General features: G+C 35.1%; 1 protein-coding gene and 1 long non-coding RNA gene across 5 annotated transcripts in view; one reads left to right on the top strand and one right to left on the bottom strand.

Moving 5' to 3' along the window:
- The window catches only part of IMMP2L (inner mitochondrial membrane peptidase subunit 2), a 430059-nt gene that overhangs the window by 313824 nt on the left and 89423 nt on the right, over positions 1-26812 (bottom strand). The window lies entirely within an intron of this gene.
- Positions 2169-26203, top strand: LOC146762327 (uncharacterized). Its single transcript, XR_014933819.1, has 3 exons — positions 2169-14198; positions 23651-23695; positions 25210-26203. It is a non-coding gene; the product is annotated as an uncharacterized LOC146762327 (long non-coding RNA).

Genomic DNA, 26812 nt, shown 5'->3' with positions numbered 1-26812 from the left:
CTTTCTAATCCCTTTGCAGGACATAGAAGGTTATCTACCACCCCTCTGAGAACTGTCAGACCATGACTAATAACCATTTCAAATCAAAACCACTGATATTTTGCAATTAACAAACAGAAATAACTCACCAATACAGCTCATTCCCAGAATCTAAAGATGACAATGTGCACTGCAGCACATGCTTTATGAATGTCTCTTTGGTGACACTGCATTCAAAGCTCAGTTTTAAAACAAATAAATACTTTTTCTAAGAGACAAGAATAAAAATAGTTGTTTGGTTTTTTTTTCCCTTTTGCATGATTCCCTATAAAGACCATGCAGCTATAATTGTTTAAGGTATGAATGCTTCACAGACATTAAAGATACCACTTTCTCCCCAATAGGGAGAAAATAGCCCTTCAAGTGTCTTCATACTACCATTTGTAGCTTTGTCATCTTCTACTTTTGTAAGCAAAAAAAACGCAAAACAAAGGGTTAAAATCAGTCTTGCTGTGCACTAGTATTCTAAACTTGAAGCACATTAAAAATAGATCTGGAATTCATCCAGTTTATTTCACTCTAATTCCACTATGGAAACCATGCTTGTACTTAAGCATCTTAATAATTCTCAGAAGAATTTTACAAAATTCTCTCTAAAGGAATTACTGGCAACAAACAATACTATGCAAGGTCAGAAAATACAGCTTACCATACACAAGGGCTGCTCTGAAAGTAATGCTCTCTTTTTTATTATGCTGGCTCATGACATCAGAGGCAGATGTTGGTAGCATGGCAGTAGAGGTTAAACCTTCCCACCAATATTCCATTACATTCTGTTGTCATGTGACAGATGGAGGCAGAGGGGCAGTCTGACAAGATAGTGTCTGACATGGAAGTGTGCATGGAGCAAAGGTGTGTTACTGAATTCCCTTATGCAGAAGAAAAATGGCAGACTGAAACTCACTGGTAGTTATGGAACATTTCTGGAGACCAAACAGTTAATATGAGCACAGTGTGGTGGTGGGTGGTGCATTTCAGCAGTGGTGACAATGACATATAAGACAAACCACATTTCAGATGACCAAGTAGATTTTTACAAGAATAGCATGCAGACACTTGCTGGCAAAAATGCATAACGAATGGTGGTGAATATGTTGAAATACAGTGTTTTGTAGCTGTATTTGTTCTGTCAAACAGCGTTCTAGGCGCTTCATGCCTGTTGAAGTTTCCATGGAAATAAATAGAAGGCATTATTTTTGGAGCAACCAACAAAGTTTCCTGGTCATAAATTTGGAATAAGCCTTACTGCAGACATTTGCCAAGTGCTTGGTAAATTATAGGCATCAAAATAACACTGACACTGGAAGTTCTAACATCTCCCTTGTCCATTGGCAGCCATGAAAAAAAGTCTGCATGCAGTACTTCCCGCTCTGTGACCCCTGCTTGAGAAGCTAATGGGTAATGCCTGTAATTTTTCTCTGGAAATCAAAGATGCTTCAGAAATTCACACTGCATGCAAGAGCTATCATGACCATAATTATTTTTTTGTTTGTTTTTTTGTTTCCAAAGAAAAAAAGTCCTACTAAATATCTTCTAGAAAGCAAACTTTCAGTCCTCGTACCCCTGCAATGCTGAGATGACAGTGCTTTCAGAAAGCAACAAAATGCATTTTATGTAAGAAATTCAGTTCAGCGACCAAAATATGGAAAATTCTGTTGTTGAAGAACTCTCATTTAACACTGATAAGGCCTTTAAGATTATCTAACAATTATGCAGTGTTTTATGTTACATTTACTGATGTCTTCTGCAGTCAACAATAGATTGTGACCTGCAGAGATGACTGACTACTTACATTATGCACTTTGGGTAAGATCTTCTTTGATCAGTTTAGATTCTCTGAGTTAATACATGATGTTCTACCCTCTAGTTCAATTTTCATACACCCCTTCACAGTTAGTTGCTTCAAATGCTATGGAAAATTGAACAAGCTGGAAAAAAGTCATGAATATTTCTAGGCTATGGCGCAGTATGCCTAATGAGAAACTTAAATTGCCATTCCTTAAAAACTAACATATGTAGTGCTAAAAGTCCTTGTCAGTACGGAACTATAATTGTACTGTGCTCACCTACAGGACTGCCTAATTAGTCATTAATCACATTGACACAATGCATTCCTTAACTCCGAGAATCAAATGTGACACACCAAAATATTTTAGGTTTGTATTGCTAACTTTATATGTTTGACATATTGAAAATTCCAGGAACACAGCCATCAGAGACTAAGAAATTCTGGTCTAATTTGAAACTGTCTGGCAAGATTGAAAACTTCTGAATAAATCTCTTTGTTTCTAATCCATATTAGCAGAGAAAAATCTACAGCAATGGCAAGCTCATACTATTCACAATTAGAGATACGGTTTCTACAATTATTTCTTTTCTTCAGATAGTAAATAGCATAATGAAGAAATCAGCATGAACGCTTATGTCTGGCATCTAGCAGGGCAAAGTAATTTGGGGAGTGCAGGAAAGTGGAGACTGGCTGATGGGTTTAATTTGGACTTGTTTTTACACTAATCTAAAGTAAATTTAGCTAAATTGTTTTGACACAAAATCTAAATGTTTCTTTTTCAAATCATTTTATTTGTTCCAGAACCACTTACGGTTTTTGGCATAAACTGTCACACAAATAAAGTTTCACACATCATATCAATTTTCAAAAAGATGTGGTTCTAATGAATAAACTACTTGTCCACTAGTAAATTTCATATTCAAGAAATACGACTTATAGTCTAAGACTGTCATGACCTGAGACCTTCAAGGAAGCCAAGTTCACAGTAAATGATGGCCTTGAAGCTCTTTACCATGAGATGTAAATAATCTCACACTGAGCACAAACCTTTTTGTGGTGCCCAGAAATAGATCAAGGGGTAACAGGCACAAACTGGAACACAGGAAGTTCCATATGACCATGAAAAGAAATTTCTTTACTGTGAGGGTGACAGAGCACTGACACAGGCTGCCCAGGGGGGTTATGAGTCTCCTCCTCTGGAGAAAATTCAAAACCCATCTGGATTCTCTCCTGTACAGCCTACAGCAGGAAACCTGCTTTAGCAGGAAATTAGTCTCCATGTTCTCCGCAGTTCCTTCCAACCCCTACAATTCTGTAATAATACCTGACTTATAACTGTGTTTCCAGTACTCCCAAATCTCATGTAATTTCATGGTCCCTTGTACATTCCAGATTTTAGATACAAATGTATTAGGTACAATACTATTAGCAAAATATATAGTCTCTGTGTTTGTTTTGTTTAGACAGGAAAAAAAAAAAGTACTATTCCCAAAACATTCCTTTAGCTTCCAACAGATCTTTGTTACAAATTTACCAAGGTAAATTTATAATTGGTTGGACATTAGGAAATACTTCTTTACAGAAAGGGTAGTTAAACACTGGGATAGGCTCCCCAGGGAGGTGGTTGAGTTGCCATCCATGGATGTGTTTAAGAGCCATTTGGATGTGGTGCTCAGAGACACAATTCAGCAGAGGGTTGTTAGAGTTAGGGTACTATGGTTATGCTGTGGTTGGACTTGATTATCTTCAAGGTCTTTTCCAGCCTCAGTAATTTTATGACTCTGTGATTCTATAATGTCCTTCATTATGGACCTCCCAGTCAGTTCTGTTTGTCAATAACCTATACCCGAAGAACTCACAGGTCTCTCCCTTCACGCAACTTGAATAGCACTGAAAGAGCAGGAATGTAGGACAGATTTTCAAATGCATTTGTGGGAAAATAACTTTATAAAAACTTAAAGAAAAAAGAAGGATAATGCCTTTCAATGCAGATTTGTATTTATAAAACATAAAGCACAAGGAAAGTCAGCAGTAAGCAGAATCAGCACTGATTATATGATGCAACTGTGTGTGCTAACAGCTAACTGGTACAGAGAACTCAAGAGGCCCCTCAGATGTAGTCTACAGACCTATGAAAGGACCATAAAATTATAAGTAGCATGGAAAGGACACATGAGAAGCAACTGTTCCCTCTCATTTTAGTGAAAATAATAATAATAATAATAATAATAATACAATTAAAAGGCATCATTTGAACCTATGATAAATCTAGACTGAAAATAGACAAGCCTACAGTGTTTCTTCCTGCCAGTTGGACCCCTTTTCTGTAACAATAAATCTATTGATCAATGTTAAATATTTATTTATTTATTTATTTTAACAGGAATTGGACTAAGTAATGAAAAGAAGCCTACTGAGGATTCCAGACAGGAACCACATGAGGCTCACGAAATTCCTGAACTGCGATTAACTGGAGGGCAAATACCTGCTACAAGTATCACCAAAGAGAGGCAAAAAATCCATGCTAAGACTGTCATTTTCTGACCAAAATATCATATCTTTTAAATAAGTATTTATCAATGCAGTCTTCTTCCATTCATTAAAAAAAAAAAAACAAAAAAAAAACAAAAAAAACACCACCTTCTTTCTTTCCTTCATATTTGCAGAACCAGGCTATGCATCTCTTATAAATACTAGTCAAATATATTAACTAACATGATCTACCTAACTACTGTCTCTTTCTGAGAAGTATCATACAACTGAAAGGCGAGACTTCCTCTCACAACAGCTAAGCTTGCTCTTCCAAAAGCATATCACATTTATCCATTCAGTCATTAATTCTATTAGCCATTCAGTTTTCAATAATTGGCCATGCCCGTATTTCTGGTTGTCTCTGATACCCATTTATCACAGAATCGTAGAGGCTGGAAGGGACCTCCAGATATCATCAAGTTCAACCCCACTGCAAAACAGACCACCTACAGCAGGCTGCACAGGCAAATGTCCAGTAGGGTCTTGAATATTTCCAGAGAAGGAGAATCCACAACCCCCCTGAGCTGCCTGTTCCAGTGCTTCGTCACCCTCGCTGTAAAGAAGTTCCTTCACATACTAGCACAGAACTCCCTATGCTCCAGTTTGTAGCCATTTCCCCTTGTCCAGTCCCCACAGACCACTGAAAGGAGGTTGGCTATATCCCTTTTTCTCCCACACTTAACGTATTTATAAAAATTAACAAGATCCCCTCTCAGTCTTCTTTTCTTAAGGCTGAACAGACCCAGGTCTCCCAGCCTTCCCTCATAGGGGAGATGCTCCAGGCCCTCTATCTTCTTTGTGACCCTCTGCTGGAATCTTTCCAGGAAAAATTATCTTCAGCCATTATTTCTAGTTCTGAAAGGCAGTTTAAAGAAAGACTAATTCTCACTGAAAATCAACAGAAAAAGCTAATACATTGCATTCTAATCTCAACTCCAAATGCAATTCAAATGCATAGAAAGAGTTTTTGTTTTGCAATCACTGATTACAAAAAAAATGAAAAAGGCTATTGAATGTTTTTTTAAAAATAACAGAAATGGCATAGATATATCCAAAAAGTAGTTTACTTTCTCACTCAGTTCTCTCAGTCTGTGTACTTCTGTCCAAAGATTGTGGCAGACACTTGTAATAACTGCATAAATGCTGTGTATTAACAAACAGAATTTTCAGTCATTTATAGGACAGATAATAATTTGGCTTGTGGAATCATTATGTAAATTAAACTAATTGCCAATGTAGCCATTAGACTTCAAACAGCTGCAAAGAACAGAACTTTTTCTTTTGTAAAGAAATCTGCATACCATTGTGCTTTGCAGCACAGTTACATAGCACCAGTACTGTCCTTTGCCGAAACAAGGCAGACCTTCAAGCCACAGTCCATATTTTAGGCACTGCTGTGATGCTCACCTTGCCATCTGTTCACATTAATCTCATGAACAAATCTGCTCAGAAGCATGCCAAACACAGACAGTTTTACAGCAAAAACATATTCATAATTAGAGGCAGAAAGAAGCACCTGATCATTAGAAATGGTGTAGTTCTGCATACATCTAGAGTCAGTCACCTTTAAGCTTGTAATTGAGTCTTCTTTTGAAAATACCTGCTCAACAAAGTGGACAAGATAATCACGTTGCTCCATTAGTTCAGTGATTATTTCAACCAAGTCCCTCTGCAGAGGCAGCATCAGCATCAGTCTCTCTGCTTCCTTCTCCTCCCCATCATTCACTACAGCAAGGCAGCAGAATAAACTACATTTCTGAGGAGGAATATTAAATTACTGTTATGTAATGGGTAGTATAAAAATAAACATAAGGAGGCAGGTAGATTGTATATACCTAAATAATGGACAAATGGATTTCAGTAGCAGCAAAGAGATGAAGTAAGAGTGCTCCTGTCCCCCCAGCCTCTTAGAAGCTGCAGCCCTTAGAATCAAAGAATCATAGAATAACAAGGTTGGAAAGGACTTACAAGATCATCTAGTCCAACCGTCCTTCCATCACTATAACTACAAGCCACTAAACCATTCTTGCCATCTAAAAGCCCCTAAGTTGCCCTTCCTAGAATTTCTTTTCTTCTATCCAGTATCCACTCAGTAAATATTGTGGAAGTGAATTTTATTTATGTCTTTAAAGTTTTACTCACTTTAGTCACTAATTATATATAATCTGTGGCTAAAAAAAAAAAATAATAATAATAATAAAAAATAAAAAAAAAATGTGTTCATAGACCAAAAAATAGAGAGAAATAGCTAACTTGTTGAGTACACACACACTGAAAGAATTAAAAAGCTCAGTGAAAGATGATTCATTCTTCATGTAATAAAGTTATTAGTCCATTATTTATTTATTTATTTTAAAGCAGTAAAGTTATTTTAAATTGAAAAGCAAGGCATATGGTAGAAAAATATGACTAAGCAGACATCTATATACGAGCATAAGCATGTGTTAAACACTAGTTATATTTGGCAGAAGCATAGATTTCAGCATCTCACACTTAGCCAGATGGATGAACACAAACAGGTGCAAATTAGAAAGCAGGACAATATAATGCCAAAGTCACATTCAGAGAGTATACAAACTGTCACAATGGAAATTGTCTATATTCAGCAGCAAAATCATCTCTCAGCATTTATTATTACACTACACATTTCATATTGGTTCTGATGGATTCTCAGAACCCTGTAAAATCTTAATTTTGTAATTACAAACTAACAAAAAGGCAAAGATATTTGACATGAAAATTAATTCCTAAAATAGAATGAGTACATACAAAGAGGCTACACCTGTGTGTAAAGTCATGATTAGAAGTAATGCTTAAAATGGGCATGGGAAAATTCTATTATTTTTTAGAACAGTAATATATCTGACGCTTCCTTGCTATAAACAGTTTGACCATCTTGTAAAATATGAAAGTATGTAATGGTAATCATATGCAGTCACTAGGGAAATTCACATGTTCTCACACATACACAGAAATCATCTTTCACAGTTGGTCACAAAAAAAAAAAAAAAAAAAAAAAAAAAGAGAGAGAGAGAGAAAAATAATAGAATATCAGTGTTAGAACCTTTACTTAGTGTTTTACAAAGACTTTCTGGAAAAACGTTCCCATTTGCTGAGTATCCACTTCAGAAACACAGCTCTTGAAACTCACAAACATAAAAAAAAAACAAGTTCAGAAAAAGCAGGTAAGCAAATGGCTCTTCCACAACCATAGCGAGTTTCAAATAGCAAGTACACACAAAAAAAGAAGATGTAAAGGATAAGTACTAATTCATTCCATTATGTTTCACTGGAAAACAAAACATTCAAAAACAGTAATTGGAATTTAGAAAATATAGCTACTAAAACGTATCTAACAATCAGAAAATGGACTATTATCCTGAAGTATTAAGAGGATGCAGATAATGTGAACAGAATGAGTTTTCTTTAAATGTTAATCCACTATTTCAATGATGAGATAAGACATTATTCTTTCATATTAAAATTAATTTGATGGAGACAAAAACACCTAAAGAAAGTGGAAAATGGCTCCCAAACACCTCACTTGTTTTGTTTTGTTTTGTTTTGTTTTTTTCCTTCCAACCATATGTTAAATTTGCACATCTGGTGGTGGAACAGATTATTCAAACAACAGCGCACTGTTCAGCTCACCAAGAAAATGTGGAGATGATAACTGCACACCAGCAAGCACACACTTCTGACTGCTAGCACCTAAGTTAGTTTTAATCTTGCGGAGTAAGGAAAATTGTTTAGCTTTAGAGAAAAGGCAACATTATTTACAACACTACTATTCAAGACCCTAGGAAAACAATAGGGGAAAAAGAAAAAAGAAAAAAAAAAAGAGTAGCATTTAGTTCATGTGGCATGATACATTATATGGTTAAGTCACAAATGAAGTTAGACAAAAACACAGTAAATCCAGAAAATTCCTTGTAGTAAAAAGACCATTCTGATTGGCAGAGAGCTGCTTTTCTTGAGATCCTGTGTAAAGAGATAGTCTTTCACTGAACTCTGATTGTTGCTTGGTAAGCAACAACAAATGCCCTTCATTTGCACATTCTACCTTGGTTTTGGAAAGTAGCAAGGGAGTTAAATCTGGGAATAGAAAGAGTTTCATAAGCAACACTTCAGTATATGTTGACAGCACATTTGACATTATGAACAGTGGCAATATTAAGATGAAAATTGCCCTAATGTTTATCGGATGGGAAAGGGTAAAAAGTGGTGACATTTTAAAATATCACACTTGGACTTTTCAGATACTGTTCAAATTGCACCAGTTTATGTCCATCTATTTCTCTTTCTCAACTAACTGGCTTGTACTCAACAATTCAATTCACAATTGAAAAAAAAATAAAAAGCCACGCCAAAAATGATGACATATTTGCAGCAGGTTTTAAGGCACCCTACTGTCCTGAAAAGCTCTCTAATCCATATTCTTGAAACGAATGCTGCATAACATATTTCTAAAATGGGCCTAAGCTCATTGTGGGTCTCAAAGAGGTCAACAGGCAAGGCCATATGAAAACTTCTTCAATATAATCCATCTTCAGCCATTTCGCCAGCTAACTCAAATGAAATTCAGAAGGATGATGACTCAAAACATTTCATTTAGAAGTAGTACTCACTCTAAATCAATTCAAAAAGTAATGAATATAATAAAATTAAAATGCCAGTTAGTATCACACACAATTTATAATGTGATATTTTAAGAGAAATAACTACTATGTATTTGATTTATATGTGATAGCTTTTCTCAATAAGTCAAATTACGTGAATGGAAGGATAATTATAATGAGCACTAGTAGGTCCCAAAAGGGTCACTGTGTGAAGTCCTGTACAACAGAAAGTCTATATTTGTCCAGAGAGTTTACAGTGCAAATGCTGCTTTTCTTTGTTAATGACACTTATATAAAGGGAAAAAGACAAAAGAAAAAAAGGATTTAGATGGCTATGAAGCACTCTTGGCTAAAGACGCTTTAAATATCCTGTGGCAGTTTCCAGAAAGGTAGCCCAAAATCGATGCAGTGTGGCACCTGTCAATGAATGTATTTCACTCCTAATGTCTATAAAGGAGTCTGTACTGATCCAAATATTTGTTTGAACGGTGTCCAAAACTATGTCCACAAGTATGTGTGGTTGATAACTTTTTTACTATTCAAGCCCAGAAAGCAGCATGTAAGTGATTACCTGAAGTCATTAATCTAGGTTTGTCACTGTCCCTTTTAAATATCCTGCTCCAATCCAGTGAAAAAAATTATCTGAAGCTCTGGTACAGAATCATCCGCTGCTGCAAAGGGGCCATAATTAGCTTGTAAATTGTTTTAATTTGTTTGATTAGCCTCAACAAAAAGCAGGTCATCTGAAATATTTCTTCCCTGTTTGATACCTAAATCAATTTCTCCTTAGGATTATTATAGACAGTATGTATAGTAACACCTATTCCCTAATTGTAAAACCCCGCTTTTATAACCTCTGCTATTCAGGCTAGGATTTTCCATGCTGGAGGTCCATTAACAGATTTTTTTTTCCCTTAAGTTTTCAATTAGAACCATTCAAGTATTGCTGAAAACCAAGAATATATTATTATTCTCTCAATACTATGAAGTTCTTACAACTATTTCCTTGAGAGGCATTAATGACCCTTTGTTTTGAACCAGAATACTCAAATCTGTCAGGAGATTAAATTTGTATGAAGTGATAGTTCCTTCTGAGCTAACAAAGCCTATTTAAATCTTGCAAAGTGATAAACCTTTGAAGACTGTTTTTTGTTTGTAGTCTGTTGAGGTCACCTACATTCTTCTATGACAAGCTTGTTTTTATAGAGCACATTTAATCTTCCCAGAGCCAGCAAATTTCATCTGCCCCCAAAAGAAAACTGGGCATGTTTACCAGCTTGTCTAATTTTCCTAATTAAACCAATTATGCCAGAAACTGAACTTCTAGCCCTTGTTTCCATGTCTTCTTTGAATCTTATGCTAAATGCAATGTGTAGCATGCAAGGCAATTGATATCACAATCTGCTTCAGAGCTATCAAGCACGCAAGATTCCTTCTGCAATTGCTCCACATGCCCAGTATTATGCAGATGATGATGCAGAAGCTCATTATGACAACTTAAATCTTGTACATATACAGCTCTATCAAAGACATTTAGGGAAGTCAAAGAAAGAGCACTGGCTGGGCTTGCTGAGAACTGAAAACAGAAGCAGATCAGGCAATAATCTAGGGCAATGGAGGGGAGACAACAGAAAAACAGGATGAGACAGACACACAGAACATCATCTTTCCAACCCTGCATATTGATTTTTAGAACAGAACTTGTGATTGCTGAATTAAGAACTAGCCTTATGTCACCAACTACCAGTGAACGCTGCTAGCAAATTTGAGGTCTCATCCCTCTGCACTGCTGGCTATAAAAAGTCTAATGCTAGATTAGTATTATAAAATGACTAGTAATTCTTCAAAGACAAGACGAAAAAAAACCAAAAAAACAGTAACTAAAACATCAGCTTGTACTTGCAAGTAGTGTCTACTTTTCCATAATGCTTTAACACATAATAACACTTTGTTATAAGAGAATTCAGTTTGGTTCATTTCAACAGTTATTTTGGTCTCCTTGCTATTGATCTGTGCTCTGTGAAATAAACCGAAACCACAAAGAGGCACTTTGCTGTCTCCCTAGTATTCAAACACAGATGTCAATTTGCTTAACTGATTAGCACATTTGCTTAGATAATTCAGGGTAATAAAAATATTATTTTAAAAGAACATCTTTTCCTTTTAAACAAAGAAAGCCTTATATTTTTTAATGTCATTCTTAACTGCACAGTTTTTCTTCGATCTTTGACAACACCTGATTCTGCTGAAATGTCATTTTCTGGAAGATTTCACCTTTCTTTCTTCCCCAGACCAGTCTGAAGCTTCTGTCTTACTAAATATCTCTGCTGTATCTTTTCATCATTTGAGAGGTTTCTACTTACTGAAAAATGCACTGCTCTGGTAGTTTCATTCTATGTTTTGAGGGAATATTCCCACATCTCTCGCCATTTCCGTTATCTTTTTTAGGCTGTTTTTCAGACTTACATTTCAGGATGTATTTGTACAGGATGATGATATGTCAAGATTAATCCAGAGCTGTAATACTAAGCACACACACCATCTGTAAAGGATTTTGTTATCTTTTGAAAATATCACACTTTCTTGCCTGCAGGTCTGATTGATGGGAGGTTTGTAATAATCTGATCTTGGACTAGCGACAACCACTCAAATCACAGACACTTTATTTGTCTGTATTTCAGAAATTTTAGATGAAAGATAATTTATGTTGGGGGAACACTGAGACAGTCTGTTCAACTCAAAGATTTTCCATCAAGGAATTATTGAAATACATCTACTCCATACAGATACCACACAGAATTCCCGAAACATTCTAAGAAGGAGTTTTGCTGCCTCTGCTTACCCCACTGGACACAAAGCTACGGACTGCTCATCTTTCTTTCTGCATGCAGGAATCTTGCACTGAGTTCCCAATGCTCCAGTTTCTCTTGAGCAATAGTTAGAGCACAGGGGTGAGTTACACAGACACTTTAGTTCAAATCAAGTTCAAATTAACTATGATAACAAAAAAGTTATTGGGCTGAAGCAGTTAAAAGCTACTCTTCCAGCCACACGCAGTCACAGTTGATTTCAGATTCTTTCCAAAGCAATTCACCAGTTGTAGGGATCTCCACAAGAATTAAATCTGCTCAACATTTCAAATAATTAATACATCTTCTGTAATTCCATATTATTCTCTTTCTAAAGTCCCTACCTTTTTTTTTTACAATGTTTATTAATTTTTTAAGTGAGTTAAGAGTCAACTACCACTTATGCTACCGCTGTTGCTCCTTTTGGAAATAAAAAAGATAACTTTATTGAAATAAATCAAACATTATCAGTACTGTGGTCCCAATATTGATTTCTTTTAGCATTCCTCATTGTCAGTCATTAGTAGTTTGCCTAAGAGCATTATACTAGGTAGGGTTTTTTAGGTTTTTTTCTTATTTCTTTTAGAAATTGAGAGTGGCTCACAGAAGCCAATACATGAACAGGAAAGATTTTCAATAAGACGATTTCAGCTAGTAGTACAATTACATTAGCTAGCTAGTTTTATGTATTAGTACCAATTTCTGATGCTAGTCCGATTGCTCCTGTGATTCAACCATATTTAGTTTGAGTGGTTGTAATTTTAGGAGTTAGAATCATTTCTAATAACTATTGTGGATGTCTTGTCTTACAGCTATTCCAATGAATTTCTATTCCAATCATGCCACTCAACTCACTGTAAGTCATCCTTGCTAGAACACCTCACAGCCTTCTGAATTTAAGTAGATGAAATGATGGTGTATCTTCTGCAAATTTTCTCTCCCTCTGCTCATCTTCCATTTTCTGGCTAATAACAGCACATTAAGCCATGTGACTGTAGCAAAGAAATGAAGTACACTGCACTATTAATGTAAAACTTATGTACACTCTTGCTGTCTACTTTCCTTCTGTCAGACTGCCCAACTGAGAAACCTTACTTCTCCCCAAAGATCCTTGCTTCTACCAAGCCTTCTCTATAGAAAACCTGGAAAAAGTACTAAAAGAAACTTATAAACATCACTCATGTACATTTCCTCATCTCCTTTACAGTTAATTTTGGAACTGATTAAATGTTTCTTTTCTGACTTTCCAGCCTACAGCAGTAAACATGAGAAATACGACTGACAGCCTGATGATAATAGAGCCGCTTGATTGGCTCAGAATTGCTGTTAAGACTTTCTCCTTATCACAGCCTTTCTTACCACTCAAGCCTGCTTAAAGAAAAAAAAAAAAAAGAAAAAAAAAAAAATCTCCTACTTACACTATACTGTTCCTATTAAGGCAAGATACAGTGTGCAGGTTTTAAAATGGGAAGAAAAGAAGTCCTGAAGAAGCAGAATCTTCCCAGGGTTGCAGAATTTTTGGATGTTTTAAATATTATGCTTTAAAAATCCATAGAAATGTAGATTTAAGTCTCTCCAGGACAAAGACTACAGTCTTACCAGGGATGCTACATAACAAATACCTTCATTGCTAATATATTCTTTATTATTTAGCTCTCTTGGGTAATGTTTCAAATTCTCACAGTTGAAAACAGAATCTGATAAATAAAGTAATAAGCATTTTCACTTTAGTTTTCTCTCCATGCCAGATTAACATCACTAATATAAAAAAATCATAGTGTCGTTATAGCTGTGAGGATCTAAGGATGTACGCAGGTCAGGATTTGGGAGAAGCAGTACTGTCTTTTTATTAAACATGATCACATAGCTTGGTTGCCTGCATTTAAGACCTAAGCTTGTGTACTTAAGGTTTTTCTTCCTAGCTGACAAAACTATTAGTCCTCTTCATGAATCTTGCCTTCCTGATGGAAAAAAATAATAAATCAAGAATAAGACTTAGAGCACAGTAATGATGAGCTTAGGTTTGGAAAACTTCACTAATTAGTAGCACATATCTGAATGTGTTTGTAGGCAGTTCCTTATAGAGAATCAAACCTTAGCTCCATATTAAGTGAACACTGAAAGTCAGAAAATAGTTACTTTCCTACCCTTCCTTACAAATGATGGTAGAAAATCTTTCATCACTTCATCAAATAAAACGGAACAGTTATCTTCTTATAATATTATTGCTATACTTGGGGTTTTACAGGCTGAAAAGGACATCAAGAAACTGCAAGACTAGAAAGAGATATTGTTCACAGTGGAAGAAAGAAACTTATGAAGCTGTGTTAACTCAGACGTGTAAATGGACATAAGAGTTTATACCCACAGGTAACAATTTAGTAAATTATTCATGTGCATCAGAAAATTTATTGTAAAAATCTTAAAGTACAGACCAAATTGCTCTGCGGATAGATGGCAAAACACACACACAAGGGAACAGGAGGGAAGATATGGAACATTGGGACTAATAAATGATAATCTTGAAAATGAATGTCTAGAAAATGATAGCACTCTAGAGCTAATACCATGGTTTGCTTCTCTAACAGATGAAGAATGAGACGACATGGATAACTGTAAATGAAATAATGAAACTGGTATGAAATACTCTTTTAGGTGAAGAAGTAAAAATAACAAGATCAGTCAAAAAAGTTATGAGGCAATATGGTTTTTGGACACAACATATCCATGGCACTTTACCACTAAGTATAATCTAATGCTGCAAATATTACATTTTTTAAGCAATTATGGTGTCATTTCATATACTATACACATATATATTGTACTTTTCATATACTTCTTACAAATTTGGTTTCTACAGTACTGTAAGCAGTCATGTCCCTTTATATTGTGTAGAGTAGGAATGGGTTCCAGTGACTTTCAAAAGAAACTCTTACTTTGATTATGTTGGCATTAATTATATAATACAATAGTTCTTCTGAGATCAAAATAATTATTCTAGCTTGGTAAAATAACTGCCTTTCACTACTCAGAAGCATTGCAGAAGTGTAACAATTAAATCAACAAATTGGAATGACTCTCAGGTATCACTAGCATAGTCCACATTTATGGATGAGTGAATGAAATGATAAGATTTAAAAGTACATTCCATTTTTAATCTTAATTAAAGGTAATTACAACCAAGCAAAATACCCCAATTCATTACTGTCTGTATTTTATTTTGGATTTGCTTCATTTCACATTGCTGTCAAAAGATAAATCACTCATTCATTACTAAATTTCATGTTAAGAAAAAAAAATGATCCAAAGATATTTTACTTTAAATCTGCTGAAAACAAACTTGATACGAAAAATCCTTTGACTGCAACATTTTTTAACTTTTTTTTTGTTGTTCATTCTGTAGTTACATATTTGTTTTGATGTACTAATTGTAAACCATGGTCAATGTTTTTCAGTTAATCAGGAATTCTAACTTTTTTCTTGTGCCCTAAGATGACACAGTACAAAGTCTTAACATGGAGTACAGGTATTATACATTGTTTATTTGTTTAATAGAGAATCAAAACAAAGAAAGTGCATAGGAGTTCAAAAAGATGCCTTCTGGCAATTTGCCTTACAACTTTCCCTATCACCTTTGCCAACCTTTCTGGGACACATTCTCATGCACAGTATATGAATACTGAGCAAGCAGAACAGCACTCACGTACTGCAAGTAACATTGTGGATATTATGCACCGCATTCTGAATCAAAATGAAAAGTACACATATAGCAAGATGAACAAGCAATGGAAAGATCTCAGAAAGCAAAAGCAAATCCTGTTCACTAGTGAATGGAGGGACTTGAAGAAGGGACCAGCCCCTTCTGACAAAAACTTGTTGATTCACATTACCAAGAAGTGACCGAGGTGTATAAGAGAAGCCGAAGTAGAGTTATGTGATGAAGCTGGAAGGTGTTACTGTTTTAGAAGTAAAAATGCACTGCCACTGTTAGGGCATGACCAACGTATTTTAAGAAATATATCTGGTGTTCTCCATTCTCACATTTCTCATTTGAACAAATTGTTTCCATCCTTCCAGTATTTTTGGTGGATACGCTACAGTGCACTGCTGCAAGATAAGCTGGTACCAAGCTGTCATGGATAGTTACTTCAAAAATCTTGACAATCGACACCATCATCAGCACTTCTCTCCTTTTATATGAGTTTTTTAGTATTTGGTGTCTTTTTGTCCTCAAAGATCTCCCCCTCACATATAGGGCATGATAAATTTCAGGCCCAGGGAATAGCTTATGAAATACAATTCCATCAAAAAGCAAACCAGAATGTTTTTTTTCTCCCTCACAGCCATGATGAGAACACTAAGATTTCTGATTCCAGAGGGTGACTCTTCAGCTTGGGTCTGCAGTGTTTTCCCTAGAGCCTTGATCTTACTTTGGACAAATATGAATTTCCTATCTGCTCTGAAGCTAAAAATACAGAATGATTTCTTTTATACTTTTCTATATCTTCCAGTGTGGCATACTGTGGATTTTGCAATAGCAGCAACGGAAAAGATTTTGATAATCCCTCGCCTCCATTTCTAATAATCTTTCCCAGGGAACAGATCCAGTGTACACGACCATTTCCATATTTCTATTTGGTGACAGAGATAAAATTCTAATTTAATTTTACCAGTTCCCAAAGTTCTTTGCAGGGAGAAAACTGTGATATTAGTTGCTATATCACTGCCCATCGAGACAATATTATCTACCAGAATAAAGAAATTAATACAGTAATTTACTAGCAGTAAAAAAAAGTTATTTCTTGAGTAGCACTTATTGAACAAGGACTTATATTCAACAGAAAGTACAGAACTGTACTCCTTGATTTTTAATTTACAATAAAGGAATTTAACTTGTAGCTGTGTTTCTAAGATGCCATGTTACTGCTGTTAAACACCTCAAAAGATTGTATAATTGCAATCAATTATCCCAAAAAGAAGAAATAAAATTACAAAACCAGAACTTCTGTAGGTCATCCTAAAAAATTCTATATTGCATACTGATTTAAGTGATGGCATTTCATTTCACAAATGAAAATAATTACAAATCAAATGTAAGTTTTGTACTTTTAGGGTGTAGAACACAGAAAGTCATCAGGAACAACCATAACTGATTATGTTTAAAATTAAAAAGCTCTGTGAAATTATAGGCTATTTTTCTATCTCAGTATGCTTCATTGTTTCTGGAGTATCCAGCATCACAAGGTACCAATTACGAAAGCATCAATACAAGCAGTAAACAACAAGGAGACATCCAGTCCTGGGTTCCAATAATCCTGAAATATCGACCTAATGGAAAAAAGTGAATTTAAATCTGCATTAAATGTTTGATGCTTTGAAACACACAAGATAAAGTGTCGTGTTATCTACATAAATGAAAGATGTAAACATATGGAGGCTATTCCAGTTTGCTGCTCATTATAATACTTGAAACAACAAGCCCATATTTCAGATACAATAAGGACAAGTAAGGCAAAAGGTTGTCCACTACCCTGGAGGCATTTTCATACCTGCATTGATCTATGCTACCAATTTCCATGACTTTGGGCAGCAGTTGCTGCAAATTAAGTACTTCTTATTCAATCCACAAAGGTAGATTAAGGTGTTTCCCATTTCACAAGGGCATTTCTTGCTTTGACATCTACGTGATTAGCATGACCATTTCTGTATTTCAATATCTCTCTGAAATACGTTACAGAAAAAAAATCATTTATTATACTTGAAAATAATGGCCTCTGATATCATGGTCTGAACTGTGTTACAAACAAGCTTCAGAAAACAGATATTATATATTGAGATATTATAAGTATTAGAAATGGAGACCAGAGGTAACACAACATAGAAGAAAAATAATATTCAATTATTGAATGTAGTGGGACTAGATGGTAACAACATACAAACTGATCTCTATCTACTTCAAGCTTCCAAAAAAGAAGCAAGTCATTCTTAATATAATAAGGCAGACAGATAAATGTAGATCATGGAATCCAAGTTGGAAAAGACCAGTAAGGATCACAGAGTCCAACTCCTGGCTCCACACAACCACCCATATGAGTGGTCTGATTTAGTTTCTAACTAGACAGATATGACTGTAACAGACCATATGACAGACATAGCTGTCTGAGCTCCAAACAAGAAATGGGAAGTAACTTTTCAGCAGTTTCCAGCACAACAGATTCCCTTTAAGAAATGAAAAAGTAGCAATTTCTGGTGATGACACTCATGCATACAGTTAATTTTCTCCATACTGTTTTTAAAACTAATACGAACAAAGTCAGGCTTTTCTTTCTGAATGAAGAGGCCTTTTATTAATAGTTTCCAAAGATGTTAGATAAATTCAAGATTTGTGTTAACATCAAGAAATTGGACTGATACTTCTGTGCTGCTATCAACTGTTCACTGGTTTAAGACATCTGCAGTATTCAATAAAAGTACATTGTGTTTTTAGCTTTACATGTTAATTCCAAAAACTTTATTTGGTTCATATAAAATGAAGACCAAGAAGGCCATCAGTGAGCTCTAAAATCTATCAGGCAAGAAGATAAGAGGAAAAAGCTATTTCAACTGAAAAAGAGTAGTAACAGCAGAATGAATATACACAGCCCCTACACATGTATGCATAATAATCAATTGATCATCAATAGATTTAGACTAAAATGGTAGTTTCTGATGCTGCAAGAAATTAGCTTCTGCAATACCCTTCCAACTAAAGCACTAAGTAATCAAAGCTACAAAAAATATAATGTTGTGTGACAGTTTGTAATGGGAGGGTTTGGATCGACTGATGCAGGAATTACTTTCTTCTTTCCTCTCTTAATGGTCATGCAGTCTACAGCAGGAAATTAAAACCTCAATTCTAAATCTCAGCAAGATGGAACAAATATGTGTATTGAATTATTAAAAATAAAATAAAATTCCCAGTTATATCAGAGGCCCAGCTTCACTAGAGGAAACATTTATTTCATGGAGGAGACAGAGTGTCAAAAGAAAACATATACATATATATATATTGCAGAAGAAGTACATGTAGAAATACGACATTTATTTCATTGAGGAACAGCACATCTATTCTTAGATTGACTCCAAACTAATGAGACTCAAAATGCAAAAACACTTTAAAATGTCAGAATTCCTATAGATGAAAACATTCATTAAATAAATTCCATCTGGAAACGATTCTCTTCTATTTGTAAAATGAAATACTTCAATATAGATTTTTAAAATTTTTACTACAAACATCAGCAAAAACCAGTTACAAGGACCTATTGCTGAACAACACCTATTCTGGCTACTGACAACAAGACTAGTTTTTAAATGATCACAGCCTCTTTAATTTGGTGTGGGGCAGAATGCATAGTTTTCTAAATTTCTAAATCTAAGTATTATCACATAAGAAATTTTACTACTGTCTACTTCTTAGGGGAAAACAATTTACACAAGCATGAACTGCTTAGTATGGTGCTTTATACTAGCTAACAGGGCACTGCTGCCATTTCAAAATCAAACAATCCCTAAAACCTCACAGGACAGTCAGCGTCCTCTCAGGAGTCAGAAACACAGCCAGGTTCTAAATTCTCATTTGTTTTTTCACATTCAACAGAAAAACTTTCCAAACTCAGTCAAAAAGGAAAGCAAATGGATTATAGGTAAAAATTTCTCTAAATCTGTATTTAATTACATTTAGTATCCAGTGATCAACTTTTCTGTATTTAAGTTCTCTTTCCATTTGAAGATATATTTTTCTGAAATCTAATTATGTTTTTGGCAGGCACACTGCCCAGAGCATTCTGGAGTTCTGCAGATTCTTAACACCAGAATGCCTGGCAGAATCTCTGTATAGCAGATGCAATTCTAGCAGGAAAAAATAAAAGAAAAAAGAAAAAGTAAAAAAGAAAAATCTCTCCTTGTCTCTTTCATAACCAGTGTTCCAGTGTTCTTTGAGCTTACTATGTCCCACTTGGCCAAAAGTGAAAGGCCAAAACAGGTCTCAGAGGTACAATTTCAGACGGTACACTTTTCAGAGCAAAAAAAAATCTGGAGCTCCAGCAGACAATTGCTGCAGCTACTTTCATGCAAGAAAGATCCTTTGAAGAAAAAGATAAATTAAAAAAATAGGAAAAGTCATTAAAAAGTTTCAGAATGGATATACATGGGTAATGAAACTGTAAGAGAATGAAACTTTAGTTATAACCCCCTTATCCCCAAACTCAACTCCAGCGCTTGGAAATGCGCATAGAAAATTAAACACCAGAGGCAGCAAATAGGAAACTTTATGCTGAACTGCAAAGAACTGCACAGGATTTGCTAAAGAACAGATGAAAAGAATTTCAAATATTCTCTCTCTTGATATCACTTCTACTGTACAAAACAAAATGGTATTATGAATCACCAGCACGATGAATGAGCAAATGAATGAGCTACTTCTGATTTCTCTCAACTAATCTTCTTATATGAGCCCACAAAAAGTGAAAATTACTTAGTGTTCATAAGAAAAGAACATGATAAACACTTTATATTATATCACAACTTCATTTAAAATAAAAACAATAAATAAAAATAAAAATAATTTTTAAAAACCCTTTACAAAGTCAAAATCAGTTCTTCAATAGTAATAAAAGTATTCTTGAAACATGTATTTTTTCATTTCTGCAAATAATTTTGCAGGGACTATAGAACATCATTCCAGAGAGTGCTTAGTTAGTAGGCACAATCAAAGAGAATGAAGAACTTTAAGTGGTCCCCAAATTCATCTTTATGCTACAAAATAGTTGTAACTTAACCTACAGTATTCTTCATAGGTGACTTTTGGTATTCTGATGCATACCTTTAGTCAGTAGATCTTTAATGTCCTTAGACATACAAACCAGTACTTTACTCCCCCAGTTTTGTTGCTTTCTCTCCCTAACACCCACCCACCTTCACTCTTTTCTAACATACAGTTTGAAAAGCAACCATAACTGAGATCATTATGCTCAAGTTGGCTGATTATAAATGGGGGCATATCTTCATGAGATTTTCTTAAACCTTAAATCTAATAATTGATTATATACCAAAATTACAGTATTAACACTTTCTAAAGAAGCATAATTATTAACTTGTAAAGAAAGTATGGTAAACAGAAGGAATAGCTACATTCTAAAAAGGCACAAGATAAAGAAATAACAGAAATTACTCTGAGTATCACTTACTTAAAATACAGTTAATATAAAGTAGTTTAATTCAATTACAGTGGAAGATATTTTGGATGCAAAGGAAGAGAGTCATAAGAAGTAATAATTCTTTAAAATATCGTGGACATTTGAGGCACCATTATAGAATTCAGTTCACTAAATCCCAAACCTGTGGAGGTGACAAAAGCTCCTAAACAAGAGCACACCATGATCCCTTCAATGGAAAAATCCAATTCAGACCTAAGTTTCTGTGATGCAAAGTACAGCAAAGCGGAGATCTTCTTAAAGATTGTCAGTGAAAAACAAAACAAAACAAAAACAAAAGAAAACAAACAAACAAGGATTGTTCAGTTACTGTCTATTGATAATATATTCAAAGAACGAAGGCTTGGAGTATAGAATTTGCAAACATGATGGCACACAATACACGCACAGCTAATTTGATTAATTTCTCCGCCTTCTGGAAAGAAGCCCAAAAAGCTCTGAAAATCACCTCACATCTGAAGGAAAATAATATATTTAAAACACCTACAGCCTTGTAGAAATACATTTGTTACTGTGTTCATTGTTTTTTTCTTGTAAGTTTTTGAGTAAGCTTTAACTACCATGGAATACTTTGTAATGAATGGCCCTTCCTGCTGGATTCAGTTGGATGAGCATTTATTGAAGCACTAATTGTCACCACTGCTTTCAGATCTCCATCAGTTCTCATAAATGTCCATATGTTCTTTGGTTAAAAACCGCAGCTTAATGACACAGGAAAGTGCAATTCAATTTATCATCCTTCCTTAACCTTTTGAAAAATAAATTAGTTTTTATGAGAAACAATCACTGTAAATAAAGTGAAAAGCACTTCAACTCTATCATCATCTAGTGTCACTTGGCATTAAATCTGAATGGAATCACTTTGCTCTGACATGATTTCAATCAATGACTATTTGCCTAACCTAAATGTTGAGTTCCTATAGAAGAGCAGACAGACAGACCAACTCTGAAAACAGCCATGTATGATTAAGACATCACACTACCAATCAGATATACACACATCCCTTTCAGCTGAGCCATGGTTATATACTATTCTACAGTACTTCTGTATTCAAGGTACTTATACTAGTATAAAATCCACTGTGCTATGGGGATTAATCTTCCTCTTAAACATCTTTTCTGGTGTAAAGGATTTTAACTAGTATAGCTGAATCCACACCTCCAGGTTCTATTATTTCAGTTGGTTTTTTATAATTAATAGTGTATCTTCAAAGCAGAATAACTTATACAAATAATGCTTCAGAAATGTTTTGTTATTACCTGTTATTTCCTAGAACAGCAGATGGGTAACAAATGGGCAATTTAAATCTGCAGACTCGTTTTGGTACTGAAGTTGAAGTTCTGTCATGTGTTGCCCAAGTCAATTGTACATAAAATAAAATAAACCTGTTACCAACCCCACAGAGTACTTGTAGTTAATGTGACATTTAAAATATTCTATCTTCAAACCATCAAAACTAAAGGAAAAAAAAAACAAAAAAACAAAAAAACACTGGAGAGCCTTTTTTCCTCACCCACCTCACTACAAGCTACCAGAAACATCAACTCTCACTGAACTCTCAAGTTGTTTATTTTTTGCTATCTTGATTGCACATCAGCACTTGTATTACATATTTGACTAACTTCATTAAGAAGGTGAAACACCAGGAAAACTGTAGGTGTTACTGAGTGTCAACTATGGTACAGCTCACAAGGAAAAAAGACCTAAGTGGATATTATTCAAACTTATGACAATGCTCTTTTCTCAAAAACTTTTTAGTAGTTTACAGCACCATTTGTTATGTGATGATTGTTCAAATAAAAGTTTTAAGTACTTTCTTGTAAGTTTTCTTCACTTTTGAAAGCTTTGTTTTGTTTAATACTAAGTTACTGAAGTACAAAGAGGTGGAAAATAAAGAACAAAGCAATGCAGGGAAAAAAAAAAATTAAAAAGAAAACCAGCTTTAAAAAACATACACAACTTGAAAGCTTCAAATAGAATTTTGCCTCAGGCTGCAGAATAGCCTCTGCAGGAGCTGGCTTCCATACCAATAATTTTCCATCTTCCCTGATCAGTGTGGAGCAACATTAAGTAATGTGCTGCCTCAGATTTGATCTCTCTTCACACACTTTGAACTTTCTGTGAACACAAGCATTACTGGAAAGCCTTAAGTGTGCTGTGTTAGGGTTCACTTGCCCTAACAAGGCAAATGTGAAGATTTTGGTCTATTATATGTCAAATAACAGTCTGACAAGCATCATGATGCAAAAAGATCCTGCAAGACAAAGTTCTACCAGATATGGGTATAAAGGTAGGTAATCTAAGCTAGACTGAAGGAAATGAGATATTTTCCTCTAAATTCAGTTCTTAAGGGAATAATAATAATAATAATAATAAAAGGCAAATTGCCTAATAGGAGAGTGCCTTTCACACTACACAGAAGAGTGCTGTCCAGCTTAAAAACAGGTAACACTTGAAAAGATTTGAAACATCTCAAGCCCTGCTTCATTTATCTTCCCCCCCTCCCCCTTCCCCCTTCCACCTCCTCTTCTACAATCTTTCGCCTCCCTCTCCCTCTCTTTTTCTAGAAAGAATCAGACAATGAAAGTGTTTCATCAAGTCATCTTAAGGATGTAAGTATTATTTAAATTCTTCCACACTGAAAAGCTTGGTTCATTCATCCAAGGAAGAAGCCATTATGTAAAACTTACAAGTAACAAATAGCAAACATTCATATTGGAATAGTGAGGAAAACATTTACAGTCCAAGCCACTCATCTCAATGATGCATTAAAGATTTTAAAATAAACATTTTTATAACAATAATGTGTTCTGTTCACTGTTAATTCTGTACATTTAACAACATCTTTTTATGAATATATACTACAAATTGTTTGCACAGCAGCACGGACATCTTAAATGGTTCAAACTTTTTCTTTAATCTTTTATGAAGATATTTTAAGAGAAAATTTTCCTATGAGATACAAAGAATATCAGGAGAACCGTGACAATCAAAACACTTAACTGGATTTATTAATTACAGTTTAAAGATTGAAACACATCCCATAAAACACCTTAAAACAGGTTGCAAGGGAAGGTCAACACTAAAGACTCTTTCAGGTCCAGCATCCTGCCTGGTTTTTCCCTTTAACAAAATGGGCTGAATGAACAAACATGGGAATGGACAAGTAATGGAAACTGTTGTTTAAAAAGCTGGAAAGGGAACTAAAACTAGTATTTTTTTAGAACTACCTCATGAAAAAAGGAACATCAAGAAGTGTTTTTCCTCTACCATTTTAGATTCTCCCACAAGGTTCCTGAGAAATTTTTGTTTATTTTTCCTGAAAGTACACATTTAAACTCTGATTGTTAAGAAAATCTGTAACTGAATAGAAATTTGTTATCAGACTATATACAAGATAAGAAAATTTGCTTTACCACTACACAGCCATTCAAATGAAATATTTTGAAACTATAGGTCATTTAGCAGTTCTCTCTGCCCCACAGTAGTACTGTAAAATGTTTAGTAATCATTGTTAATTAATTTATTATGCACAATACTGCTTACACATATAATCTGTACCACTCAAGGCATTCTGTCTTTCCTGCAAGACTGATGATAAACACTGTAAGAACTGCTAAAAGAAATGCTGTGTAATACATATTTGCATGCAGAAATGTACAGCAATTGCATACCAAGGTGAGAAGAGGCCTGTAAATAGCCCATTTCATTATTGGAATCCTTCCCCTTGAATCCACTTTTAATGGAGCAAAAAGAATTATGTACTTCAAAATTTGCTGTGTTTATTTATGACTGAAAGAATTTGTGACTGCTACTTATTTTCTTCTAACCTGCTGCTTTTAAACTGCCCTTAACTGTTTCCAAAAAGACTTCAAACATCTATATGCGCAACCTTCGATGAAGCCTGCTTAATTCAGACAAGCTTCTCTGATCCTGCACTCTGAAAAAAGTCACACACAGTGATTACACATTTTCATATATATAGATGTTATCTGAATGAGAAGGCTGGGAAAGAAAAGGGAAGTTTCCAAACTGCCGATACAAAATCATCCAGTCTACGTGAGACAATAACTTCTCTACAGCTGTAAATATAGCTTTTGGTACAATGTGTGTCTTGTTGTTTCAGTATACAGTGCATTTTTTAGAGAAGAAGAGCTATATTCCCTATCTATAGTAACAAAAGAGGACAGCTCGAAGACCAGAGAGGATGCTTGGCTCTGGGGAGGGGATGCTGAGCTCAGCAGATCCAGCTGTCAGCACAGTCCGGTACTCTGAGGAAAAAGGTCAGTTCCAAGCATACGTGAAAAAAATGCAGTAAGGATAATAAAGAAAGAATGCTTGGGAATATAAGCAGGCTTAAAAAGTACAAACAGTACCAATGGAAAACCTAAGTAGGAAGCCTTCATTTTATTTTCCTTTCACGTGTCATGATGACCATTACCAAGAAACTTTAAAAGAATTCTGTCCATATTGTTTCTTAAATAAATAACCTACAAATTTTGGCAAAGGATGCAATAATTCAAACACTACTACCCAATTACAGGCTCATTAAGATGTCATGCCCCTTATCACACTGCCAAGCTGTCCTTCCTTGAAAAAGGGCATGCTCAAGGAAAATCATTTCTAGCTGCACTGTCCCAAGCTCTCGCTTTCTGTGCACGTTGCCACTGCTACTAGCAGCAAATCATTGTGTGCATTCAGAAGATACTCCTGAAAGGATTCCATCCTGATAAAAAAAAAAAGTTGAAACACAGCCATATTTCTTTAGAGTCCCTGATTGTTCGTTTGCAAAGCACAGAAAATGAAGGCATTCCTAAGACACGGTGACATGAGTAGTTCGCCTTGACACTGTGCTAAAGAGAGTGCAGCCATCATTATGGACTTATCTCCCAAGCAAGCCCCACACAGCCTCTTATGGTGACAGGGCTGCACTGCCTCAACACAGGCCCTGGCCATGGGCAGCCAACCAACCGAGGGGTGGTGGGGTTGGTGTGATCCCCCCAGATAATTTTGACAACAGTGACTGCAAAATGGAAGGTTCACTGAACAGAACTAGAGCAGGATATTATCTGCATTAGGTGAAAGAGGTCAGAAACATGAAAAAAAAAAAAAAAAAAAAAGAAAAATCTAACTTGGAAACACCTCATTACGTAAATATATATATATTTTTATTTTTTTTTTTATTTACTTCGTTATGCACATGGCATTGACCTGTTTAGCCTGAAATACTGCCTAGGAATGTTTCGAAGTGTAGGCAGCTACGGCTAGTGAAAGATGCAGCCATCGGCACATCAGCATCCTACTCAAACACATGCAGGTTTGCACTGCAGAAAGCTACATGAAACTGAGCTCTTGCTTTCTGGGTACCCAGGAATATGCAAACTGTGTAAACCATCAGCACAGGCAGGAGCTGGAGGAGACAGGAGATACTCTTTGCTTCCAAAACATGCCCTGGTGCATTACATTTAGCAGCTTCCTCAAAGCCCTTTTGTTTGCATCAGGGTAACAGCTTTATTAAATATTTATACTGAAGATTCCTTCATATTTTCTCTTGCCTAATTTTTTTAAAAAACATTTAGCTTTTTGTTTATTTTAATTTCAACCTAGACATGAAAAAATGCTCAATTTTTTTTTAAGAAGTTCTAAAAGTCTAAGTCAATAATAACACGCAGCACAAGGAATACAAATGATGTGTAGTAAAAAGTCTTCTGAGATTCTAAAAGGGAGAG

Source organism: Coturnix japonica, chromosome 1 (assembly GCF_054131305.1).
Source record: "Coturnix japonica strain WE chromosome 1, WE-NBRP24, whole genome shotgun sequence".
Classification (NCBI taxonomy): domain Eukaryota; kingdom Metazoa; phylum Chordata; class Aves; order Galliformes; family Phasianidae; genus Coturnix; species Coturnix japonica.
Note: the sequence above shows the minus strand (reverse complement) of the source record. Positions and strands in the feature narration are given on the sequence as shown.